Here is a 25,000-nt window from a genome sequence, read left to right on the forward strand (position 1 = left end):
GAGAGAGAGAGAGAGAGAGAGAGAGAGGACAGGGAGGGAGAGAGGGAGAGGGAGGGAGAGAGGGACAGGGAGGCAGGGAGAGAAAGAGAAGGGGACAGAGACAGACATCGGGTTCCATGAGATTTACAGTCCCTTCCAGGCCTGAGATTCTGCCCAGCTGAGCAGGTCCCAGGAGGGAAGAGCTTGGCCCTGGGTATCTGTGACCTATTCATACTCTCCCTTTCATGCTTTCTCATTCATATTCTGGTCACTCTGCCATCCTCTGATAGCAACTCTTGAATTGTTGTCTTCCAACAACAATCTGGGTCCCAGCACCAGCCTGAATCAGGACACCAGTGCACCCAGGGGAGGGAAATGAAATGCAGTTTGTGAGGGCTGGGGCAGAGCCCAGACCCTGAAGATGGGGTGTGTGTGTTCAGAGAGGGTTCAAGGCCTGTTTGGAGTTGGGGGGGTGGAGCTCAGATGCTCCTCTCCTCAGACCCTGGGCTCCGCTGCTTTGCGGGCCTGTGAGAACAACAATGGTTGGGCAGTTTTGAGTGGAAAGAATTCTTGGCTGGGTGCCTTTATTCTCAGAGACACCAGAGGGCAGCAGAGGTCTAAGTCATAGGCCATTCCCAGGCAAGAGAAATATGCTCCGAAATTCTAGGAGCCTAGTGAAGGGAAAAAGTTCAGTATTGCCTGAGTTCCTCCCAACTGTTTCCTGTCGCTTTGAGAAAAACGTTACATAGCAGGGTCTATAATCCAGATCCGTACTGGATTGCAGTTAATCAATTAAGACATAACATTAAGCCCTCCCTTTTCATACCATGTGGAATGACCCTGCAGTTTGGGTACCACTTATCTTGGGGACATGATCACGTTGTATCAGTATTTCTTGGACAGAGTCACAGAGCAAGTTCTTTGTGGAGCTCAAGGTCAGGAGAAAGTTTCCCTCTGGCCATGAACCATTCTGAGAATGGGCAGGGAAGTAACTTTACTGGCATCACCTCTGTTACTGGCCCCTGTGAAAAGGTGCTTTCTAGAGCCGATGTTTCATTTTTGCCTCGGCTACCAGGAAGCTACGAGCTTGGATTTTGCAGTGAGGCCTGGGTTCAAATCTGGACTCCGCTGCTGCTCATGGGCTCTGTGCAAAATGAACGAGGACAATCATGTTATCACATTACCCACCTCACAGGATTGCCGAGTGAATATATAAAGAAAGCACTTGGCACAGAACCGACACAGAAAGGGCACATTCAACAAATGTCAGCGATGGTTATTCAGTTTCTCTGAAAAAAGATGAATCTTCGTGATACCCTCTTTTTTTTTTTTAATTTTTTTTAACGTTTATTTATTTTTGAGACAGAGAGAGACAGAGCATGAACGGGGGAGGGTCAGAGAGAGGGAGACACAGAATTTGAAACAGGCTCCAGGCTCTGAGCTGTCAGCACAGAGCCCAACGCGGGGCTCGAACTCACGGACCGCGAGATCATGACCTGAGCTGAAGTCGGCCGCTTAACCGACTGAGCCACCCAGGCGCCCCCGTGATACCCTCTTTTATTATTCTCTTTGCTTTCTTTTACTCTTGGTATGATTTTCAGCTTCCTGTAATCTATGCCTGTTTGGAAGATGGTGTGGTATGTATACATGAGAGGTTAGCATCAGTGAAATTTTGGGGCAGAAAGAAATATCCAGAGCAGCGCTCTCCAATAGAACATAATGCAAGCCACGCATATAATTGCAAATTTTCTAGTAGCCACTTAATGTAGTAAAAAGTGTGGTGGTGGCTCAAAAAGTTAAGCGTGGGATTACCATGTGGCTCAGTGAATCCACTCTCAGCTGTGTAACCAAATGAATAGAAGACAGGTGTTCAAAGGAAAACTTGTTCAACAGTGTTCATTGAAATAGCCGGAAGGTGGAAGCAAACCAGATACCCATGAGAGGATAAATGGATAAAAAAAAATGTCACCTATCCTTCCAGTGGAGTATTATTCAGCCGCAAAAAGGGATGAAGTACTGATCTGTGCTACAATATGGATGGACATTGGAAACACTGTGCTAAGTGAAAGAAGCCAGACACAGAAGGCCACCGACGGTGGGTGATTCCATTTATATGAAAATTCTAGAAGAGGCAGATCCATACAGACAGAAAGCAGGTGAGAGGTTGCCAGAGGCTGGTTTTAGAATACAGTTACTTGTGTGGGCTTGTCAATGTGCAGATTCCCAAGTTTCGTCCCAGATATTTTGATTCAGTAGGTCAAAGGTGGGGGCAGGCCAAAAGAAACTGCTTGTTTGTCTACCAGGAGCTACATTTCAAAAAAGCTTATCAGGGGATTCTAACGTGTGGTGCGGTTTGGTAATCTCTGAATTAGAAGTTCGTGAAAGTCCTTCCGGGCTCTGAGGATATGGGAGCCTAACTCAGTAGGATTATGGGATTATGCTTCTTTTTTTTTTTTTTCTTCCTTCCTTCCTTCTGCCTCCTCCTCCTCCTTTTCCAGTTTTTTTTTTTTTTTTTTTTGAGAAAGGAGGTGTAATCACTGTTGAGATATTCAAACAACACAGAAAAGTCCAAAGAAGAGGATCCCTCGTCCATAGATAATGATTGCTAACTGGTGAACATTCATCCAGCCTTGTCTTAGGTATTCATGTTGATATGGTAGCAAGTGTGGGAAGGAAGCTCTTGCTGTTCTGTAATAGCTTTCGTCACTCAATGGTATGTCATAGACATGATTTTTGAAAAAAAATTTTTTTAACGTTGATTTATTTTTGAGAGACAGAGCGTGAGCGGGGGAGGGGCAGAGAGAGAGGGAGACACAGAATCCGAAGCAGGCTCCAGGCTCCAAGCTGTCAGCACAGAGCCCGATGCGGGGCTCGAACTCACAGACCGCGAGATCATGACCTGGGCCGAAGTCAGACGCCCAACCGACTGAGCCACCCAGGTGCCTCTAGACATGATTTTTAATTGTTAAAGTGTTCGGTTTCTTTAAATATATAAGAATTTTTTTTTATATTTAACCACACCCTGGAACTCTGTAGCTGCTGCTTGCTGTGTTTCTCATGTTCTTTGCCAAATGGCCTCAGAGGCTTTTACTCTCAATCTCACTGCAATTAGACCAATAAGTGTATTTAGATGCAAAGCCTCTATTTTTTGCAACGCTTCTTGGGCTTGCAGATAGATTGCTATGGATGTTTCCTGATATATAGGGATACTGGTTTTTAATTTTTAGTCTCTCCTGTCCTGTGGTGCTCCACTTTATAGGTTACATCTTCCATTTTTAATATTTTTCCAGTTTTAACATTTTTTTTTTTTTGGTCTTTTGAACATAGGCTTCTTTTTATACCATTCTCTCCCCTGAGCCCAGATGGAAACAATCTAGTCTCTTTCCTCTCCCTTGTTTTCTTCTGCCTTCTTAGCACTGAAACTCAAAGCTAAAGCAAGCTTGCCTCAATACCCAACCAGTGGCCCAGACCACCGGGCTCCTAAGAATGAACAGTTTAAGGTACTTGATGAAGAGCTTACATTTAGACTGAAATTAAAATAGTTTCTTTCTGGTTTTCTGATTACAAGTTCTAGTGAAGTTCCTTAAAGCCACACTTTTCGTTACTTCGCTGATGCTTTATGTGCATGCTTAGCCTAGCAGCTGGGTGAGGCTACCCTTCCCTGGAGTGGAGCCCTCATCTGACTAGGTAGTTGTGGGTCAGGGTTCTTTGTTACCAGCAATGGAAAGATACTGGCTAACTCAGTGTTAGAAATAAGACCTATGACCCTATCAAAGGAGGGATGCGGAGACTCGGAGCACAGTGAGGCGAGGCTTTAATCAACGTTCTTGCAAGAGCGGGTGTCTGATGGACAGGCACACTTGGGGCAGTTACAGCAGACAATTTATCTCCCAGCATGCAAGTCCCTCCCCTGGTTCCTCATTGGCTGAGTACTACAGAGGTTACAGCCTTACTGGGATGTTGCCTATGCCCATGTAAGGCAAAAAGTAGTCTGATTGGAAAAAGTGTACATTCCCTGGGGTGATGCAGAGACTTTTAGTCCCTCCTCCCTTTGTTTCTTTGGTGCATGCTCATTGCAAAGCCCATGAAAATAAGCCCGTGAAATGGAGAGGGGGAGAAGAACCAGGAAGTGAAGTGTCTAAGGGTTTGGGACTCCATTGTGTGGGGGAGTCCATACATATTTCCAATAGCTTCTCAACCTATTATGAATTAGACAGCATACCCTTTATTTAGTATTTCTGAAATGAATCATCTCCCTTACGTCTCACATCAAGCAAACCCAGGAATGTGTTGTGACGATACTGGTGCTCACATGATTCATGGAAAGCTGGGGCTCCACGGTTGGGAACTGATGGTACCATAGAGGGTCAACGAGGAAGAAGTACATTGTCTAAGCAGGAAGGTCATCTAGATTGGGTTGTGGTGGCACCGCTGTGACAGCGATGTTCACTTTCTCTTTAGCTTTTCTGAGAGAGGAAGAATATGATTCCTAATTGAAGGTTTCGCAACCTTCGATCTACTATCATTTTAGACTGGGTAATTCTGTGTTGTGGTGGAGGGACTGTCCTGTGTATTATGTGATGTTTAGCAGCATCCCTGGCTTCGTCCCACTGGAGGCCAGCAGACTTCACCCTCATTTGTGACAACCCAAAGTGTCTCTGGATATTGCCAAATGTCCTCTGGGAGCAAAATGGCCTAGCTGAGAATTTTGATCTTAACTAATGTGCTGCCCCCTACACACCCATGTGTGGAGAAATGGTCTGGTTCCCTGACTTCAGTTGGTCAGTAGGCTCCTAGAATTGACCTTCACAAGACATCACAGAACGAGGGGAGAGAATTCCCTGAAAGAGAAATAAGCCACTACTAGGAACAGGAAAGTGATGGAGGCGGCTCACTGTAAATCCTCAGGGCCATATAGACTCTGTGAAGAGGTTCACATTTTATGGGTAGAAGGCAGCTGGTGCAGGAGAAACTTTCGTTGTAAGAAGCTACTCAGGTAGATTTCCTTTCCTGATGCTTCCTGATTTTCCATAGGCTCGTACTTGCAAAATGAGCATACAAATCACCAATGGGTCTTGTTAAAAGGCAAATTCTTTTCTTTTTTCTTTTCTTTTCTTTTCTTTTCTTTTCTTTTCTTTTCTTTCCTTTCCTTTCCTTTCCTTTCCTTTCCTTTTCTTTTTACAAACTGGGGAAAGGCCTTGAGTTGACATTCTCGCAAGAAGATACACCAATGGCCAATAAACACATGAGAAGATGCCCAATATCAGTCATTAAGAAAATGTAAGTCAAAATCACAATGAAACATTAAACAGGTTCATACTCACTAGGATAGGATAGCTGTAATTTTTTTTCTTTAATGAAGAATAACAAGCGTTGGTAAGGATATAGAGATATTGGAACCCCCAAACATTACAGGAAGGAACATTAAATGGCGCAGCCACTTTGGAAAGCAATTTGGTAGTTTATCAAAAATGTATGGGGTACATGGGTGGCTCAGATGGTTAGGCGTCCAACTTCGGCTCAGATCATGATCTCGTACTCCGTGGGTTCGAGCCCTGCATCGGGCTCTGTGCTGACAGCTCAGAGCCTGGAGCCTGCTTTGGATTCTGTGTTTCCCTCTCTCTGACCCTCCCCCACTCATGCTCTGTCTCTCTCAAAAAATAAATAAACATTAAAAAAATGTAAACATAGCATTATCACATGACCCAGAAATTGTACTCCTAGATATTTACCCTAAAGAAATGAAAACACGTGTCCATATTAAAACTGATACATAAAACTGATTCTCAGGTCCACCAGAGAATTGCCAAATTAGAATTGCGTTTTAAAACTATTAGTCTGCCGGGGTGCCTGGGTGGCTCAGTCGGTTAAGGGTCCGACTTCGGCTCAGGTCACGATCTCACTGTCGGTGAGTTCGAGCCCCGCGTCCGGCTCTGTGCTGACGGCTCAGAGCCTGGAGCCTGTTTCAGATTCTGTGTCTCCCTCTCTCTCTGCCCCTCCCCTGCTCACGTTCTGTCTCTCTCTGTCTCAAAAATAAATAAAACATTAAAAAAAATTAGAAAAAACTTATAAATGGATGCTCACAGTAGCACCGCTTATAACAACGACCTAAATACTCATCAACCGATGAACGGACAAAGTATGGTATACCCACACAACGGGACATTATTCGGCAACAAGAGAATGGAGTACTGACACGTACCACAACCTGGACAATCCCTGAAAGCACCATGCCAAGTGAAAGAAGTCAGGCACAAAAGAACACATTGTATAATTCCACTCACATGAACGTCCAGAGCAGACAAACCCACAGAGACAGAAAGCAGACTAATAGTTTTAATGTTTATTTATTTTTGAGAGTGAGACAGAGAGACAGAGCATGAGCTGGGAAGGGGTAGAGAGAGGGAGACACAGAATCCAAAGCAGGCTCCAGCCTCTGAGCTGTGAGCACAGAGCCTGAGCCCAACGCGGGTCTTGAACCCTGAGCCGTGAGATCATGACCTGGGCTGAAGTTGGACGCTTAACGGACTGAGCCACCCAGGCGCCCCAGCAGACTGATAGTTTTAAAACGCAATTCTAATTTGGCAATTCTCTGGTGGACCTGAGGTTCCACATTTCTAACAAGCTCCCAAATGGTGCTGATGCTGCTGGGTTTTTTGTTTGTTGTTTGTTTGTTTTGTTTTTTAGATTATCATCCTTAGGTTGTTTCATATTTTGAAAAAAATCCAACAATTTCTTAAAAGTCACAAAAGTAATATTTGCTTATTTTTAAAAAAATTATAAAAAGGTGATATATACAGATATATATGTATATATATGTATATACATATATATCTGTATATATCAGAATATTACCCAGCAATCAAGAACGAAATCTTGCCATTTGCAACAATGTGGATGGAACTTAGAGTGTATTATGCGAAGCAAAATAAATCAGAGAAAGACAAATATATGATTTCACTCATATGTGGGGTTTAAGAAACAAAACAGATGAACATAGGGGAAGGGAAGGAAAAATAAGATAAAAACAGAGAGGGAGGCAAACCGTAAGAGACTCTTAAATACAGAGAATAAACTGAGGGTTTCTGGAAGGGAGCTAGGTGGGGAGATGGGCTAAATGGGTGAAGGGCATTAAGGAGGGTGCTTGTTGGGATGAGCACTGGGTGTTAGATGTAAGTGATGAATCACTAAATTCTACTCCTGAAACCCATACTACATTATATGTTAGCAAACTAGGATTTGAATTAAAAAATCAAAGCTATGAAACCTATCTGATAATTTGGCACCTCTGTCCTGGCTGGATTCTTGGAATATCACCTGCATATAAGAGACTGGGGAGACAATCAGGGATTTGAGAGGAGGTTGTATAACGATGTTGGAGATTCCCTCTTGTGGTTGTCTCCTCTTTGGATTTCCTCCCTTGATGCATAGTTGCTTTGGGAGTCTATCCTGAGTACTGTCTTCTGACTTCTCAGGACATAAGACTATGGCTTTCTGCTTGAGCTTTATCTGCCTCGCTCAGGCTGGATTGGGGGTCTTCCTCTGAGAAAAGCCATGTGTGGATCTCTTCCACTGTGGCTTTTTTCTTTCAAGGATTAAATCCTATCCAGCTTCTGCTTAATTTTGGTCACTCTCCAGTGACTTAAAACCGTTGTTTTTTACATTTTGTCAAGATAATATAATCGTCATCTGTAGTTGATATAAGCTATTCTGCCGTGCTCAGAACCAGAATTCCCCGAATGGTCTCTTAGAAACATTATTCTTCTTTTTGAAACCCTCCATTAAAGAAAAATTATGTATTTAATTTGGGGGCAGAGTGGGAAGGGCAGAGAGAGAGGGAGAGAGAGAATCCCAAGAAGGCTGTGCGTTGTCAGTTCTGAGCCCGATGTGGGGATCAAACTCACAGACTGTGAGATCATGACCTGCGTGGAAATCAAGAGTCAGATGCTCAACTGATTGAGCCGCCCAGGTGCCCCGAAAACCTCCATTTTTATTCATCACAGTTGAAATAAATCTAAACTTCTTTCCCTGACATATAAAGTCATACAGATGACCTTGGCCTGCTAACCTCCATATCTTCACTGTGCCCCCAGCTCTATGGGAGCACATTCAATTCTTAGAATATGTTATGCTTTATCCTGCCTCAAGGTATTCACGTTATCATTTTCTCTGGTGGGAATGCCTGTCCCCCTTGTGCCTTGTTATGCTTCAGATGTCAGCTTAAATATCATTTATTCTGGAAAGTATTTGCTGAATCTATTGATAGGTTAAGTTCCTCTACTGCACCTGCTAATAACACCCTGTGCCTTTCTTGTAGATCGTGTATTAACATTTATCATCAGGTACTGGGTGGTTATTGGATAAATGTCTGTCTCCTCTTTAGATTGTCAATTCCATGAGAACAGGGTATGGCCCTCTCTGCTCACTACTTTATCCCATGCCTCATATGGTATCTGGCTTACAGTAGGTGCTCAATGAACGTGCTGAATGAATGAAGAAGGAGAGAATGCATCGTGCATGGAAGAAAGTTCCCAACTGAGAGTCGAGGTATAAAACATAAATGAAACTATGAGATAACAGGGGCATTAGTCAAGTCACCTCACATTTCAGACCTTTCGTTCCAGTAAGTACAATAGGTCAGAATTGGATTGGGTCACTCTCCTCTCTCAAAGTCCATGCTACTCATAAAAAGACTCGTAAAGTTGAGACAAAAGTATAGGAAACCGTAATAATATGGGGCAGACATGGGAGACCTGGATATTTGGTTAAAATCTTAACCACAGGCAGTGTGTGTCTTGAATCAAGGGCCTGAGAAACAGAAATGGTGCTTGAGGATAATTATTCTGGCAACAGCAGATAGAACTAATGAGGTTTTGAAGTGGCCAGATCAAGGATGGATCTGATAAAGGGAGCTTGGCAGGATGGAACTGGTGTCAGGCTGCTGGATATGGAATTTCATGTGGGGAGAATGATCTACCAGACCCAGTGAAGGCTAGCCTGGGGAAGGGTTGGAGCTTTTCTCCTACCCTATTTATTCCCCTACAGGAGATGGAATGGGATGGTTAGATGGGGGAAGAGATCAGTGTCTTCATGATGATCATTAGATCTCCCTTCTTTCCATCTTCTCCCGGGTTCTGCTCTGCACCCAGATGTGAGGGTGGAAGGCACTGAGTATCTCTCGAATGAAAGGCATACTTGTGCCACATTCCAAGGTCTGCTGCACAAATTCCTTCTTTCTGGGGCCTCTTGGAATCAGAAACCAAACCTTCGAGTTTCTCTGGTGATCAGATATGACCTTGGGAAGAGACCAGACTCAGGACTGTAATCTTTTCGTTCTGTCCCTGGTGTACCCCAAGACCTTGCTTTATGTTGTCATCTGTGGCCCCCCTTTTATCAGTGATCACCCCCTCAAAATATCTCACTTGAATTTAATGTGAAATTCCTTTGGGTTTCTCATTAATTGGTGTCCTGTATTACTCCTTGGGTATGTAGTTCTGTAGGAAGGCCTGCAAATGTTGTATGGCTTTGTGCCTTTTTACTGATCTTTGTTGGCACTTGTGAATATCATCCTTCAGCACCACAGAAAACACACACACAAACCATCCTACAGGCAAATTTAGGATTGAGTGAGAAGGAAACTTGGACAATCACTTGAGCGCCCAGGAGAAATCTGAAAACCTGAGGCTAAAATGGACTTTGGATACTAATTGTCTTCAGAGAGCACTTTACTTGTAGTAATTCTTTGGAATACTAGACTACAGTTCTGAAAGAGTTTTCAAGGAAATTACACTCGTTTATACTTGTTTATGTGACACTGTGTTTCACAATAGTCAGAGGGTGGGAAGTCTTCAGAATCCATGAATGTGTACCAGATAGGTCATACCCGTGATGCCAGGCCTAGGAAGAAGTTTTCTATGGATTCAGAATGGTCTGAGTTACTAGACTTTGGTTCAATACCCAGAAACTACCTTTTTCATTTGTGTCTTTTTACACAGGAACAGTTCCTGGGTGAAGGGCTAGGGTGACTGACATCTTTAACCTATGCTTCCTGCCAATTCCTGAGATGTCTCCAAGGCTGTGCCCAAAGTCCAGAGGCAGGGGTTGCCATTGTTGGGATTGACTTAGCATGCCCATATATGGACTTACCCTGGGCTACAGTGCCCCCCAGTGTTTATGGTCCTTAGAATGCTCGTATCACTGGACTCCTTTGTGAAGCTGGGTCCTTGATGAGAATGTGAATAGGGAAGTCAGGGCAAAGGGTTATGACTCTCCATACTCTGATTATAGAAGTTCAGCTTCATTTAAGATTTGCAGCTTCCAGGTGTAAAGTCATAATTTCTATATTCCTGGTCCCTGGGGCACTGGAGATAGTTCCCTAGAATATGAGCCTTGTTGAGGGTTGAATGCTCATTGATTTGGGGCAGATGAAACAACTTAATGAGGATTATTTTAGTGCCACTTATATGGAAATCCACTGGGGTCAGTGACAAAATACAGGAGCAAACTCAGTTTTGGTGGGTCATGCCAAGGAGGTGCCAACAATGATTGCCTTTATGCAGATGAATTCATTACATGGGTAGGTTGGTATCTTCAGAGAGGTCATCAGTGGTTTACATTGGAAGAATCTAGGATGGGAGGAAGTTTTCAGTTAAATTTTTATACATATAATCAGCATGAAAGGCAAATCTGAGCAAGGAAATTAGCAAGAATTCTGAATTCAAAATCTTCCAGTAATAGTCCCATTTATATTCAGAATTATTTTGGCATACTTTTGCATAAGGAATATTCCTTTTTCTTCATTTCTTCCTTATGTTGTGTTGGGTTTCCTTTCTTCCACTGCCTCTGTCTCTGTTAATAAATAAATGTAGCAATTGTTAGCACCTTTGGTAGAATCCATGGGTCTTTTACATTTCAGCAGAACTTCAGAGCTTTTTTTTTTTAACTTTATTTTTTTACATCCAAACTAGTATATAGTGAAGCAATGATTTCAGTAGATTCCTTAATGCCCCTTACCCCTTTAGCCCATCCCCCCTCCCACAACCCCTCCAACAACCCTCAGTTTGTTCTCCATATTTATGGGTCTCTTTTGTTTTGTCCCCCTCCCAGTTTTTATATTATTTTTCTTTCCCTTCCCTTATGTTCATCTGCTTTGTCTCTTAAAGTCCTCATATGAGTGAAGTCATATGATTTTTGTCTTTCTCTGACTGACTCATTTCACTTAGCATAATACCCTCCAGTTCCATCCACGTAGCTGCAAATGGGTTTTTAATTCCTATACCATCCTGATCCATAATGCATCCATAAAATGTTAGTGAGCCAGTATAGTACTCTACTCTGAGGACATACAAATTAATAAAGCGAGGTCTCTGCTCTTGAGTCTAAGGCTATTGTGTAGCCATTCACTATAGATACTGAACTACTCTGCCCATTCTCACTACTTTGCTTTTTAACTGTGCAAAAATAGGGGTTGAATAGGATCTTAAAGACCTGAGGTGATCATGGTAGTGGTGAGTTGTTGGGTGGAGAGCTTGGGCGTCTGGACCCACGTCCTTCTTCTGAATGAGCCTCTCGTTGTTAGCCTCTCTGGGCTCTGATTTTCACAATTTCAAAAGAGTTTTGTTGGACTAAATGACCTGAGACCTTGACATTTGTGCCTGTGACTGATCGTCCCCAACCCAGGTACAATCTTGTCCCATTGCTCAATTTCCCCTGGCCTCTTTCTTGCTTTTTTACTGAAAAACCAGGGTTTCTAGTATTTGGTGTCATTGGGGGTTGGGTGAGGAGCTGAGAGCCTGACTTTTCAGGAATACAAAATTTTTCGCAGAGAAATTTATGTTTAAAGTTGTTTCTGTTGCCTCCACAGCCAGAGAAGACGAAGGGCTCACACAAAAATGTCAAGGTGTTGTAGTAGAATCTCGTGTAACCTGACTTACAGGTGCCAAATACCGGAGGATAGTTGCAGATTTCTGGGCATGAGAATCCCAGAGTCAGGTTTTCTTTTCTTTTCTTTTTTTAAAAAACTTTCATGTTTATTTATCTTAGAGAGAGAGAGAGAGAGAGAGAGCACAAGAGCAAGTGGGGGGAGGGGCAGAGAGAGACGGAGACACACAATCCGAAGCAGCCTCCAGCTCCAAGCTGTCAGCACAGAGCCCTACACGGGGCTCAAACTTGTGACCCACGAGATCATGACCTGAGCCGAAGTCCCTCGCTTAACCGACTGAGTAATCCAGGCACCCCAGGTTTTCTTTTCTACTGCCAAGCGGACATTCTTTTCCTCATGGACTCAGATGACTGATGGTCATCAGCCCATGTGAATCTACCTGTTACTTTTTCACTGGGAGAGTTCCTTCAGCAAAAATATCACTGTATATGTGATATGGGGCAATGATTCTAGACTACGGCCTGCGTCAGTGACTCAGATAATTGGAGAAGGACGGTAAGGTAGAGTGGAAAGCAAGAAAGACCTGAGGCTTCTGCGCTCTATCACAGAATTTCATATTAAATATATCCCATTTCCTGATTCTCCACAGGCTTTCCCATGGCACTGGAAGTAAACATGTCATCTGCTTCCCCAAGGCCATAGGTCAGAGCCCTTACTTTACTTTTACAGAGTCTCTGCAAACACAAGCTAAAAAGGCCTTTGTCTGTCTACATCTACTCCTGAAGGATAGGCTCAAAATGCTTAATTTGCAAAAGATCTTCCTTCCTTCCACCAGTGTCTGTGTCCTCTCACATCTAGCTATGCCCCTCCCCTTTTACCTACCATGCAGACTCACCTGGCCTCACTGAGACCATGGAGGTGGGTGGTCAGAGCAGGAACAATGACGTCCGTGTTGGAGACAAAGAATGAGTTAATGTCAGTCTTCCTGAAGTCCAACTCCAGCCCTCACCCACAACTGGGACTTTGCCACATTTACTCATGGATACGTGAGTATTCCACATGTGTCCATCATGATAAGTAGATGTGAGTGCCCCAAGTGTGTGAATGATGGCTTTGCTTCTCCATTATCTGTGGAATGCAGAGTGGTCCTGTATATATGCGTTAAGTAGAATTAAAGTTCATCTAATACACACACACCCACACCCACACACAACAATAAAGAGGTTTTCTGGACACTCCTTACGTTAATCCAATTTTCACAATCCCCCTCCTCTTCCACTGAAATCCCTTGGAAAAAACTTGATTCTATTTTCTGTCTTCCTCCTTCTCCAATCCATAGACAGAAATGAATGAAACTTCTGGAATTAGATGCTCTAAGGGCTGTGTGGTGTAAGAGAAAAGCAGGACTTCATTACTGCCTATCACCCAGGCTGCCTAGATCGCCTTCACCTTCACAGTGTTCTCCTGGGCTGCCCTTCCTATTTTGCCTTACCTCCAAGATGTCCACTTTCACACAATTGTTTTCTGAGAGGTAAAGGAAACAGGACGCCTGAAAGTGTCTGGAGGGGCATAGACAAGATGAGGAGACATAGAGAAAAGAGGATCCATTCAGTCTTCATGGTGTTGCAGGCAGGAGATAGGAGAGTCTAGGACTGGGCTGACATTTTATATTTGGGATGGAGCTCCTTCTCTTGGGAGGAGTTGAACCCATCTTTTTGATTTCATCTCCCCAGGGCCCAAGCCTGGGCAGAGTTCTGGTGCATACAAAATCAGCCTAGTGAGCAGAACACTAAGTGCTTGGGTACCCAACCATGTAGCATCCAAGGTCATGGTTTGTCACAGCTAGACTGGTGAGCCTCAGTGCCCCCACTCTCTTCTTCATATCTAAGGCTCAGGGCATCAGCATTTCTATAATGAACATTTAACATATAAATGTAAAAATTTGAAAGTAAGTTAATGCAGGCTTGAACCTAAGAAAATGGAACAAAAACAGCAAAATAAATGTAAAGAAAGTAGACAGGATATTGATGAAGATATTGATGCAGATATTGATGAAGATAGTTGAAATTAGTGAGTAGTAGAAAAAAGACAACACAATTATCAAATAGTATTAAAAATTTGTACTTTATTTTTTTATTCTTATTTTTAAAATTATTTAATTATTTTTTAGTTTTTAAATTTACACCCAAGTTAATTAGCATATAGCGCAACAATGATTTCAGAAGTAGATTCCTCAATGCCCCTTGCCCATTTAGCCCATCCCCCCTCCCACAACCCCTCCAGTAACCCTCTGTTTGTTATCCATATTTAAGAGTCCGTTACGTTTGTCCCCCTCACTGTTTTTACATTATTTTTACTTCCCTTCCCTTGTGTTCATCTGTTCTGTGTCTTAACGTCCTCATATGAGTGAAGTCATATGATACTTGTCTTTCTCTGACTAATTTCACTTAGCATATACCCTCCAGTTCCATCCATGTAGTTGCAAACGGCAAGATTTCATTCTTTTTGATTAGCGAGTAATACTCCATCGTATACATATACCACATCTTCTTTATCCATTCATCAGTTGATGGACATTTTGGCTCTTTCCATCCTTTGGCTATTGTTGATAGCGCTGCTATAAACATTGGGGTGCATGCGCCCCTTTGAAACAGCACACCTGTATCCCTTGGATAAATACCTAGTAGTGCAATTGCTGGATCATGGGGTAGTTATATTTTTAGTTTTTTGAGGAACCTCCATACTATTTTCCAGAGTGGCTGCACCAGCTTGCATTCCCACCAACAATGCAAAAGAGATCCTCTTTCTCTGCATCCTCACCAACATCTGTTGTCGCCTGGGTTGTTAATGTTAGCCATCCTGACAGGTGTGAGGTGGTATCTCATTGTGGTTTTGATTTGTATTTCCCTGATGATGAGAGATGTTGAGCATTTTTTCATGTGTCGGTTGGCCATCTGGATGTCTTCTTTGGAGAAGTGTCTATTCATGTCTTGCCCATTTCTTCACTGGATTATTTGTTTTTGGCGTGTTAAGTTTGAGAAGTTCTTTAAAGATTTTGAATACTAACCCTTTATCTGATATGTCGCTTGCAAATATTTTTTCCCATTCTGTCAGTTGCCTTCTAGTTTTGCTGCTTGTTTCCTTTGCTGTGCAGAAGTTTTTTATTTTGATGAGGTCTCAGTAGTTCATTGTTGCTTTTGTTTCCCTTGCCTCTGGAGACGTGTTGAGTAAGAAGTTGCTGCGGCCAAGATCAAAGAGGTTTTTGCCTGCTTTCTCCTCGAGGATATTGATGGATTACTGTCTTACATTTAGGTCTTTCATCCATTTTGAGTTTATTTTTGTGTATGGTGTAAGAAAGTGGTCCAGGTTCATTTTTCTGCATGTTGCCGCCCAGTTTTCCCAGCACCACTTGCTGAAGAGACTGTCTTTATTCCATTGGATATTCTTTCCTGCTTTGTCAAAGATTAGTTGGCCATACATTTGTGGGTCCATTTCTGGGTTTTCTGTTCTGTTCCATTGATTTGTGTGTCTGTTTTTGTGCCAGTACCATACTGTCTTGATGATTACAGCTTTGTGATACAGCTTGAAGTCCAGGATTGTGATGCTTCCTGCTTTGGTTTTCTTTTTGAAGATTGCTTTGGCTATTTGGAGTCTTTTCTGGTTCCATACAGATTTTAGGATTGTTTGTTCCAGCTCTGTGAAGAATGCTGGTGTTATTTTGAAAGGTATTGCATTGAATATGTAGATTACTTTGGGTAGTATTGACATTTTAACAATATTTGTTCTTCCTATCCAGGAGCATGGAATATTTTCCCATATTTTTGTGTCTTCTTCAATTTCTTTCATAAGCTTTCTATAGTTTTCAGTGTATAGATTTTTCACCTCATTGGTTAGATTTATTCCTAGGTATTTTATGGTTTCTGGTGCAACTGTAAATGGGATCGATTCCTTGATTTCTCTGTTGCTTCATTGTTGGTGTATAGGAATGCAACCGATTTCTGTGCATTGATGTTGTATCCTGCCACTTTGCTGAATTCATGGATCAGTTCTAGCAGTTTTTTGGTGAAATCTTTTGGGCTTTCCATATAGAGTATCCTGTCATCTGCGAAGAGTGTGAGTTTGACCTCCTCCTGGATGATTTGGATGCCTTTTATTTCTTTGTGTTGTCTGATTGCAGAGGCTAAGACTTCCAATAGTATGTTGAATAATAGTGGCGAGATTGGACATCCCTGTCTTGTTCCTGACCTTAGGGGGAAAGCTCTCAGTTTTTCCCCATTGAGGATGATATTAGCATTGGGTCTCTCATATATGGCTTTTATGATATCGAGGTATGATCTTTCTATCCCTGCTTTCTTGAGGGTTTTTATCAAAAAAGGATACTGTATTTTGTCAAATGGTTTCTCTGCATCTATTGAGAGGATCATATGGTTCTTGTCCTTTCTTTTATTGATGTGATGAATCACATTGATTGTTTTGTGGATATTGAACCAGCCCTGCATCCCAGGTATAAATCCCACTTGGTCATGGTGAATAATTTTTTTAATGTACTGTTGGATCTGGTTGGCTAATATCTTATTGAGGATTTTTGCTTGCATGTTCATCAGGGAAATTGGTCTATAGTTCTCCTTTTTAGCGGGGTCTTTGTCTGGTTTTGGAATCAAGGTAATGCTGGCTTCATAGAAAGAGTTTGGAAAATTTCCCTCCATTCCTATTTTTTTTTGGAACAGCTTCAAGAGAATAGGTGTTAATTCTTCCTTAAATGTTTGGTAGAATTCCCCTGGAAAGCCATCTGTCCCTGGACTTTTGTTTTTTGGGAGATTTTTGATTAGTAATTTGATTTCTTTACTGGTTATGGGTCTGTTCAAATTTCCTATTTCTTCCCGTTTCAGTTTTGGTAGTGTGTATGTTTCTAGGAATTTGTCCATTTCTTCCAGATTACCCATTTTATTGGCATACAATTGCAAATGATATTCTCTTATTATTGTTTTTATTTCTGCTGTGTTGGTTGTGATCTCTCCTCTTTCATTCTTGATTTTATTTATTTGGATCCTTTCCTTTTTCTTTTTGATTAAACTGGCTAGGGGTTTATGAATTTTGTTAATTCTCTCAAAGAACCAGCTGCTGGTTTCATTGATCTGTTCTACTGTTTTTTGGGTTTCGATAGCATTAATTTCTGCTCTAATCTTTATTATTTCCTGCCTTCTGCTGGTTTTGGGTTTATTTGTTGTTCTTTTCCCAGATCTTTAAGGTGTAAGCTTAGGTTGTGTATCTGAGACCTTTCCTACTTCTTTAGGAAGGCCTGGATTGTTAAACACTTTCCTCTTATGATCACCTTTCCTGCATCCCAGAGGTTTTGGGTTGTGGTATTATCATTTTCATTGGCTTCCATGTACTTTTTAATTTCCCCTTTAAATTCTTGGTTAGCCCATTCATTCTTTAGTAGGATGTTCTTTAGTCTCCAAGTATTTGTTCCCTTTCCAATTTTTTTTTCTTGTGGTGGTTTTGAGTTTCATAGTGTTGTGGTCTGAAAATATACACGGTATGATTTTGATCTTTTTGTACTTGTTGAGGGCTGATTTGTGTCCCAGTATGTGGTCTATTCTGGAGAATGTTCCATGTGCACTGGAGAAGAATGTGAATTTTGCTGCTTTAGGATGAAATGTTCTGAATGTATCTATTAAGTCCATCTGATCCAGTGTGTCATTCAAAGCCATTGTTTCCTTGTTGATTTTCTGATTAGAGGATCTGTCCATTGTTGTAAGTGGGGTGTTGAAGTCCCCTACTATTATGGCATTATTATCAATGAGTTTCTTTATGTTTGTGGTTAATTGATTTATATGTATGGGTGCTCTCACATTTGAAGCATCAATGTTTACAATTGTTAGGTCTTCTTGGTGGATAGACCCCTTAATTATGATATAATGCCCTTCTTCATCTCTTGTTACAGTCTTTATTTTAAAGCCTAGATTGTCTGATATAAGTATGGCTACTCTGGCTTTCTTTTGTTGACCATTAGCATGATAGATGGTTCTCCATCCCCTCATTTTCAATATGAAGGTGGTTTAGGTCTAAAATGGGTCTCTTATAAACAGCATATAGATGGATCTTTTTTTCTTATCCATTCTGTTACCCTATGTCTTTTGATTGCAGCATTTAGTCCGTTGACATTTAGAGTGAGTACTGAAAGATATGTATTTATTACCATTATGTTGTTTGTAGAGTTGGAGTTTCTGGTGGGGTTCTCTGGTCCTTTCTAGTCTTTGTTGCTTTTGCTCTTTATTTGTTTGTTTGTTTGTTTTAGTCCTTTCTCCCCTCAGAGAGTCCCCTTAAAATTTCTTGCAGGACTGGTTTAGTGGTCATGAAGTCCCTTAATTTTTGTCTGGGAAACTTTTAATCTCTCCTTCTATTTTGAATGACAGCCTTGCTGGATAAAGAATTCTTGGCTGCATATTTTTCTTATGCAGCACATTGAATATATCCTGCCACTCCTTTCTGGCCTGCCAAGTTTCTGTGGATAGGTCTGCTGCAAACCTGATCTGTCTTTCCTTGTAAGCTAAGGAGTTTTTTCCTTTGCTGTTTTCATGATTCTTTCCTTGCCTGAGTATTTTGTGAATTTGACTATGATATGCCTTATTGATAGTCAGTTTTTGTTGAATCTAATGGGAGTCCTCTGCTTCCTGGATTTTGATGTCTGTGTCTTTCCCCAGGTTAGGAAAGTTTTCTGCTATTATTTGCTCACGTAACCCTTCTACCCCTATTTCTTTCTCTTCCTCTTCTGGGACCCCTGTGATTCTGATGTTGTTCCTTTTTTAATGAGTCACTGATTTCTCTAATTCTTCAATTGTGCTCTTTTGCCCTAATATCCCTCTTTTTTTCTGCTTTAGTCTTCCTCTTTTTTTCTGCTTCATTATTCTCCATAAGTTTGTCACTGATTCTCTGCTCTGCCTCATCCATCCTTGCCGCTGTGGCATCCATTAGAGATTGCCTCAGTTACAACATTTTTTATTTCATCCTGACTAGCTTTTACTACTTTTATCTCTGCAGAGAGGGATTCTAATCTATTTTCCACTCCAGCTAGTATTCTTATTATCGTGATTCTAAATTCTGGTTCAGACATCTTGCTTGTATTTATGTTGGTTAAGTCTCTGGCTGTTGTTTCTTCCTGTTCTTTCTTTTGGGGTGAATTCCTTCATTTCATCATTTTGAAGGGAGACAAGGAATTAATGAGGTAAAAAAATTAAAATAATTAAATTAAAAAAGGAAGATTGAAATAAAAAATTAAAAACAACACACACACACACACACAAATCAAATAAATGATGTCACATCCTAGGTGTGTTTAAAAAAAATTTTTTTTAACATTTATTCATTTTTGAGAGTGATAGAGGCAGAGCATGAGCAGGGGAGGGGCAGAGAGAGAGGAAGACACGGAATCAGAACCAGGCTCAAGGCTCTGAACTGTCAGCACAGGGCCTGACGTGGGGCTCGAACTCATGGACTGCGAGATCATGACCTGAGCTGAAGTCGGATGCTCAATCCACTGAGCCACCCAGGCGCCCCAGATCCTAAGTGTGTTTTTGTCTGGTTGTTGGCAGGGTCTTGATAGAGAAATGGAAAAAGGAAAAAAAAGGAAATCATTTGAAAATTTGAAAAAAACGAGTACACTGAAATAGAATAAAATGAAATTATGTAAGTAAAATAGAAGTTGAAAAAATTTACACAAAAGTAAAAACATAATAGAAAAAAATTAAAAATATTTTTAATAGAAATTGAAAATAAAAATAATTTTTTTCTTTTTCTGCATTTAAGAAAAAGAAAGGAAATGCAAAAGAGAAAATAATTGAATAGTTGGACCAGTGAACAGACTGAGATACGATTGAAATTACTTCATTTTCACCTAGAAGTCAAACTTTGAAGCACTTTATAGTCCGTAAACTAAGCAGCTGGAGAGATTTGTGTTCCTGAAGACGAAGGTTGGCCCAGTTGGACGGGGCTTAGTGTAAGGGCTCTGCTCTCCACTAGATGGCACTGCTTAGCTACTGGGGTGGGTTGGTGTGGCGCTTGTAGGTGTGTATGCGCATGCGCGGTAGCAGTGAAAATGGCGTCACCCAGCTACTCAGTCTCTGGGTAGTATCGGGACTCAGTTCTCCCCGATCAGCAATCGTGCACCTGTTCTTTATCTCTGGCTTTTGTCCACTCCATGCTTTTACACTGTCAGTGACCAAGCCCCAGGCAACACCTCCCTCTTTAGTTTTATCTCAGATGCGGCTGTGTTTCCCAACCCCTCACTTCTGAGGGACTGCGGCTTTGACCCCTTCTGCCCCTCTGCAGGAGAGTCTCACTGAGCAGTGGCCGGGTGCCGGCCGCACCCAGGAATGTTCGCAGGATCGTGCTGCTGCCGAAGCCCAGAGACCGCGGCCGGGTGCCAGCCCGCCCCAGAAAGAGTTCACGCGATCGTGTAGCAGCAGCGCTTCAGGGATTATGGAAAATCACAACACGCGTCTGGCACCAGGCTTCACCCCCAGCGACCTTGTTCCAGCACCAGCGAATGTGGTTGTTCTCCCGGGTCCACTGGGGCACACAGCCTCTACCAGATGTCCTCCAGAGAGGGAAACCGCCTCTCCCCTGTGGCCCGAAGACCCCCGGACTTCTCTCTGCTCCTGGGGATTCACCCTTCTCACCAGAGCACCGCCAGGTATCGAGCTGCAGAGTTTCAGACTCTGCGCTCCCCCTGTTTATAGTCTTAATGGAATTTAAATCCTCTCCTTTTTCCCTTTTTGGTTCAGTCCCTGCAGCTGTTTCCACTTTTCCACGTTCTCTCCAGCTTCTTTTGGGGGGATGCTTTCCCATATTCTCCTCCGATCTCCGTCCTCTCTCCACAAGCAAAAACAGCTCCCTATCCCCAGCAGCTTCTCTCTCCCCCAGTTCACCTCTCTGCGCCGCGTACCTGCTGAGTTCTGTGGTTCAGGTTGTGCAGATTGTTGTGTTAATTAATCCTCAAATCAGTTTTCCAGGTGTGCAGGATGGTTTAGTGTTGATCTGGCTGTATCTCTTGGACAAGAGATGCAAAAAAAGCTTCCATGCTGTTCTGCCATCTTGGTCCCCCACCCCCCTCTTTTTTTAAATTTTAAAGAGAAAGAGAGCGCACTAGCTGGGGAGAGGGGCAGAGGGAGAGAGAGAGAGAGAGAGAAGGAGAGAGAGAGAGAGAGAGAGAGAGAGGGGATCTTAAGCAGGCTCCACATGTGGAGCCCGATGCAGTGCTTGATCCCATGACTCTGGGATCATGACCTGAGCCAACATCAAGAGTCAGAAGCTCAACTGACTGAGCCAGCCAGGCGCCCCATGCAACTGTGTGCTTAACGTTTTGAAGAACTGCCAAGCTGCTCTGCAAAACAGCCTCTCCATTTCCAACTCATACCAGCAATGCATGAAGGCTCCAATTTCTTTACATTCTTGCCAACAATTTTACGAAGTTAAAAGAATTATTATTATTTTAATTCTAGTGTAGTTAACATACAATGTTGTATTAGTTTCAGGGGTACAATATAGTAACTGAGTCCTCATAATGGTAACTGTACTATTTATTTTTTTTAAGTTTACTTGTTTTGAGAGAGTGTGAGAGAGAGCGCAAGTGGAGGAAAGGCACAGGGAGAGGGAGAGAGAGAACCTTAATAGGTTCTGTGCTGACAGCGTGGGGCTCAATCTCACAAACTGTGAGATCATGACCTGAACTGAAACCAAGAGTTGGACAATAAGTGTACTCTTAATCCCCATCATCTATTTTACTCATCCTTCCACCTACCTCCCCTCTGTAACCCTCTGTTCTCTATGGTTAAGAGGTTAAACTTCTGTTTTTTGGTTTGTCTCTTTTTTCCCCCTCTTTTGTTAATTTTGCTTCTTAAATTCCACATATGAGTGAAATCATATGGTACTCGTCTTTCTCTGACTTATTTTGCTTAGCATAATACACTCTAGCTTGTGAATGTATATGTTCCCAACCACAGAGGTCTAAGATATGTAACAGGGAGTAACTTAGCATGTCTGACTCCATATTGCTTTTATTTCTCTTGCTGCTGTGAAACTGTATAGCTAGGAAACCTTTGTTTAGCTCTGCACATAAGCTTGTTACAGCTGAGTGGTAAAAACTGCTCTTTTTCCAAAACCTACCTCACCCAAGGAGATAAAGAAGGACATACAGAAATGACTATACTATGTTTATTTGCTAGAACGACAAGATCAGATTCCTGTATGCAGAGGTCAACTGACCAAGGACAAATAATTTACATGACCTTCCTCTTGTGTTATAGATGTCTGTCACCTTTTGACTCCAAGCCCTTCCCACTTCCCCCTTCTGCTAACATAAAAGAAGCTCAAATTTCATGCTGAGGGGAGATGAGTCTTTAGGACAGTTGTCCACCATCTCCTTGGTTTGCTGATTTTCTGAATAAAGTCATTTTCCTGCTCCCCTGCCCCTGGTATCTTGCCTGTTGACATTTGAGCGTATCCCGTTGAGAGCAGTAAGAGTTTAGATTTGATTACAGAGAAACAAACAGAATATTGACAGAATTGGACCAATTGGCAATCCGAATTATAATGTAAGATTTTTTTTAAGTTTTTTTTTTTTAACATTTATTTATTTTTGAGAGACAGAGAGCATGAGCAGGGGAGGGGCAGAGAGAAAGAGAGAGAGAGAAGGAGACACAGAATCCGAAGCAGGCCTACTGAGCCACCCAGGTGCCCCATAATGTAAGATTTTTAATATACCTTTATGAGAAACTAAGAGATCAAAAAGACAAAAACTCTAAATACATACATACGTACATGTATCCATGTATATGGATATTTTATTTTACATATATACATGTATCCAAAAATAGATAATGTTGGTCATTCTAAAGCCACTTGGACTGGAAGATAATACAACCTCTCATCTGAGCGCCATGCCCACATGTTGAACGATCTATTGAACATACCCACTCACATGTTTTGGACAAGCCAGGTCTTTCCTTCTCATTCTTACATGTATTAGTGAATGACACGTCCACCTACTTAACCAAGCTCACCTGGGAGGTATCCATACCTCCTTCTAATGCATATCCCCATCGTCCTGTCTATTTACAAATCCTTTTAATTTTATCTCAAAAGATGTCCCTACTGTGTTCACTTCTCTCTTTTCTACCACCCCTCTCCAGCCCATGCTATGGTCATTCTGCACTTGGGTGTCTGCCAGAGCTCTCAACTGGTCCCCCTCACTCTGCCTGTGGTCTGATTTAGTTTACTCTCTATAGAAATGAGAGTGAGTATTTTTTTAAAAAATTTTATTTGTTTTTGAGAGAGAGAGAGAGAGAGAGAGAGAGAGGCAGAGAGAGAGGGGGGAACAGAGGATCCCAAATGGGTTCTGAGCCAACAGCAGAGAGTCCGATATGGGGCTCAAACTCAAGAACTGTGAGATCATGACCTGAGTCGAAGTCGGATGCTTCCCTTATTGAGCCACCCAGGTGCCCCAGAAATCAGAGTGAGTTAAAAAAAAGAAAATATTTTAAAATAGGTTCATACTCAGGGCGCCTGAGTGGCTCAGTCAGTTGAGCCTCTGATTTCGGCTCAGATCATGATCTCACGGTTCATGGGTTTGAGCCCCGTATTGGGCTCTGTGCTGACGGCTCAGAGTCTGGAGCCTGCTTCGGATTCTGTGTCTCTCTTTCTCTGATCCTCCCATGTGCACTTTCTGTCTCTCTCTCTCTCTGAAAAATAAACAGCAGCAACAACAACAAAATAAAATAGATTCATACAGCATCGTAAGAATAGTATGGAGAAGTGTCTTACACTCTTTGTTTAGATATCCTACTCAAATTCTGCCATTTGTTCCAGTATCCTCCTTTTTAATAGAAAGGATCACTCTAGGAGCATGTGTGACATCTAATTGTCATGCCACTCTGGTCTTCTCCAGTCCGAAACAGTTTCTTGGCATTTCTTGACTTTTATGAAGTTTCGTATAGGCCAGGCATCTTGTATAATGTCCCTCAATTTGAATTATACCAACGTTTCCTCATGATTAGGTGTAGGTCATGAATTTTGACCAGAATATTCCAGATACTGTGTTTTTGCCATTGCATTGTATTGAGTGGTTCACAATGTCTATTTGTCCCATTATTGGCAGTGGTGATTGTAGTCACTTGACTAAGATGGTGTCTGCCCCGTTTCTTTATTGTAAAACTGTTCTTTTGCCTTTGTTATTAAATATTTTGTGAGGGGATCTTTAGAGATCATGCAAAAATTAAATTGCTCATTGCACTTGTGACGGTGATTCCCTCATCTGTCACCTTTTGGCCCGTATTCAGATGTGGGGTGTGGATGTCATGAATGTAACTCTTAACAACTAGATTTTATGCAGCGTTCTGTGATCCTGGCCCTATCAAATCCTTTCCTTTAGGAGCTCTTGGCACTATTTTCTTTCTTTCTTTCTTTCTTTCTTTCTTTCTTTCTTTCTTTCTTTCTTTCTTTCATTGAGATATAATTGACATTTAACACTGTATGAGTTTAAGGCATACAACATGATGATCTGATGTGTTCACATATTGCAATATGGTTATTGTTGACTATAATCACTACGCTGTGCATTAGATCTCCAGGACTTACTTATCTATTATTTGAGTGTTTGTATCATTAAATAAAAATCTCCCTAATTTCCCCAGCCCCCAGCCCTGGAAACCACCATTATACTCTTTGTATTTAAGAGTTTGGCTTTTTAAGATTCTACGTATAGGTGATATTATATAGCATTTGTTTCCTCTGTCTGTCTGATTTATTTCACTTAGCATAATGCCCTCAAAGTCTATCCATGTTATTGCAAGTGGGGAGATTTCCTTCTTTTTCATGGCTGAATGATAGTCCATTATATATGTGTATAATGGAGTATTTTATTTTATTTATTTTTTCAAATTTTTACTTAAATTCTAGTTAGTTAATATAATAGTGTAATATTGGTTTCAAGAGTAGAATTTAGTGATTAAGAGTCTCTTGATAAAGAAGATATGGCATATATATACAATGGAATATTACTCAGCTATCAAAAAGAATGAAATCTTGCCATTTGCAATGACATGGATGGAGCTAGAGTGTATTATGCTAAGAGAAATAAGT

General features: G+C 41.7%; 1 long non-coding RNA gene across 1 annotated transcript in view; it reads left to right on the plus strand.

The window, feature by feature from the left end:
- The window catches only part of LOC125936538 (uncharacterized), a 21,335-nt gene extending 1,058 nt beyond the window's left edge, over positions 1 to 20,277 (plus strand). The window contains exons 2-3 of the long non-coding RNA XR_007462055.1: positions 5,175 to 5,259; positions 20,192 to 20,277. This is a non-coding gene — a long non-coding RNA (uncharacterized LOC125936538). The remainder of the gene's footprint in view (positions 1 to 5,174; positions 5,260 to 20,191) is intronic.
- The last annotated feature ends 4,723 nt before the right edge of the window (positions 20,278 to 25,000 follow it).

This window comes from Panthera uncia (assembly GCF_023721935.1).
Source record: "Panthera uncia isolate 11264 chromosome A3 unlocalized genomic scaffold, Puncia_PCG_1.0 HiC_scaffold_11, whole genome shotgun sequence".
NCBI classification, from domain to species: domain Eukaryota; kingdom Metazoa; phylum Chordata; class Mammalia; order Carnivora; family Felidae; genus Panthera; species Panthera uncia.